Consider the following 2,835-nt stretch of genomic DNA (forward strand, 5'->3'; position numbering starts at 1 on the left):
CGATCTGATTCCGGTGCCGAGGTGTTGCCGAAGTGTCTCCAGACTGTAAATCGTTGTTATATCAATAAACAAGACAATTGGAGTGTATATCAAGCTGATTCAAAGTCGATACGTTTGTTTCCGCCTCTTGTATTGATTAGAACTCTTCTGAACGACTCGTTTTGGTCGTGCAAACGATCCTACAAGTGGTATCAGAGCTCAGGAGGAAGAGTTCTTACCGGTTCAGCTCGATTGCATCGAAAATTCTGATTTCTACACCTTCTTTTACAAGATTTTTCAAAATTAAACAAGATTTCACGGTTAAAATGGACGGATTTTCACATATTTTAAGCGAAACACAGTTTTAATCAATCCTTGAAAGAATTAGACCTAAAATCAACCTAAATCTTGTTCAATTTTGTCAAAAACCTACCCGATCGTGTGACGTCATCATCATTCCGTACGGAATGGGCCATTTCATGTGAAACAGACCCTCATTTCGCACGAATTGGACAATTTGGACCTCATTTCGCACGAATTGCACAATTTGGATCTCATTTCGCACGAATTGGACAATTTGGACCTCATTTCGCACGAATTGGACAATTTGGACCTCATTCCCCACGAATTGGACACTAAGTCGTCCATTTCGCTTGAACTGTAAAGTGCCATTTCGTTTGAAAATCAGGATCAGGTCGTATAGAGTTGAAGCAGGAGTTGGAGACATAAAATATTGAAAATGAAAGAATCAGACGATTGCTGCAAAGTTATTCAAGTTCTGATTATTTGATTGTCAGAATTTATCCAACTGTTGCAGGTTTTGAAGTATTTCAAGATAAGAAGATGGAAGAAAAGGATACTGGTAAGAAACAAAGTGTCAGTTATAACAAGTGTCCACCTCCGATTTGGGAAGGTTATTCTCCTAGAAAACCAAATGAGGAGCAAGTAAAAAGGCAGTTAATATAAAATTAAAGTCTGAAACAACTGATGAGTTACCAGAAAACATTGACGTCACGTTCACATCGTCTGACACTAATCATGAGTCTGAGTTAATAAAGAAAGTGGTCGATCAGGTGTTGGATAGAGATGAGGAGTCAGAGTTATAATCAGAATCCGAGAGTTCGAGTTCATCAGTTGACAATCCAAAGTCGTCGGTCAAACGGGTTTACAATAAAGAATTTATGTTATCAAAATCTAATTTAAATGACGAACCAATCAAAGTGGTATATACTTTGATTGATCCAGACAAATTATATTCTGATGAAGAATTTTCAATAAGAAGTGTTCAAATTGAAAAGATTAAAAAGGTTTTCAAATTAACAGAAATTAATATTTTTGAAATAAAAGATGTAAATCTTACTGAAAAACCTTAAAAATACACTTCAAGAGTTCAACAAAGAAAAGAAAGAAAGCGAGGGAGTATCTTGAAAAGATTTTGTCCTCGGGTACAACTGTTGATTCAAATACAAGTTCTGATGAATCGATTTACTCAACAAAAAGTAAAACGAATTCATCAGATACAAATATGAGGACAAAAGAGAGGATAAAGAAAGAAAAGTTGACTAATCAAACTGATAAATAATCAAAGAAAGTTAATTTTTCGGATAAAATCTGTATCAAAGTTTTTGAGTATAAAAGAAACTATGAAAGATCATTCATGTCACAAGTTGATAAATTTGGAAACCTAAATCTTGTAAGGATTGGGTTCCAATAAAGGATGGCAATGAATTTGTTTCTGCGAAAACAAAAGAGCCATCTTCTGGCAATGAATTTGTTTCTTTGGAAGCAAAAGAGCCACGTTTTGGCAATGAATCTGAATCGTCAAAGTTAGAAGAGCCACAAATCGAGGTAAAAAGTAATGATTCCATGTCGACAATGGATGATGCAAACTTTCCATCATTGTCAAACGGAAATTTAAATCAAAAAGCTGGCAAACCTAAGGCACGTCAGGCTTGGGTGAATCTTTTTAAATAAAAATCCTGACTTGCCGGAGCTCCCAAGTTGGTAATCGTGGAGCATGAATCGGCATCTTTCTCAAAATTAAAAATTGTCATACTTTAATTTACTAGTGTTATGGTTGGCAAGTGTTCCTACATGTGGTTAATCAAGGTCATTAAGTTGAACTTGATTTAACTTTCATACAAGTGGTTTCGACAAAACTAATTTTCCGGAAAAACCGTTTTGATTAAAACAAACTTAAGTGTTTTGAAATCATAATGGGAAAATAGTTTGTTGTCAGGGGGAGTTCTGATTGTTTACGCCAAGTGGATGGAGAATTGAAGCAATTCACATCAGTTTTGTCAAATTTTCTTTAAATGATTTTGAATTTTAGGGGGAGTAAATATTTCAGAAAATCCAAAAACATTAGAAAATTTGAAAAAAAGCCAAAAACATGATAGAATCAAAAATGAGTTTTGTTGTGAAAAAGAGGAAATGATAGTACACCAGTGGACTATCACAGCACGCTAAAGATTTGGAAAGTCAAATGTGATAAACGGTCTCACTGATGATATGCCAGTAGGTTTTCACTCACTCAGTAGATTGTCTTCGAGATATAAACTTAAATATCAATACTTACTTATCTCGTGGGGAACATCTCTCGGATATATGGGTAACCCCCGAAATCTTGTTTGAAAGATTTTATATTTCTGACATACTAGGTCTTTGTGCGTGATGATATCTGGGGTATTATACCAGGACTTCTGATTTTGCGGGAGCAATAGCCTAGTTGTAACACCCTGTCTATTTATTTTAGATTTTCGTATAATTATCGGTAACTAATGCATAATTCCGATAACACATACTTATAAAAATATGGGTTTATTTAAAGCTTGTATATTAAAAGTAGTACAACAT

This window comes from Helianthus annuus, chromosome 9, assembly GCF_002127325.2.
Source record: "Helianthus annuus cultivar XRQ/B chromosome 9, HanXRQr2.0-SUNRISE, whole genome shotgun sequence".
NCBI classification, from domain to species: Eukaryota; Viridiplantae; Streptophyta; class Magnoliopsida; order Asterales; family Asteraceae; genus Helianthus; species Helianthus annuus.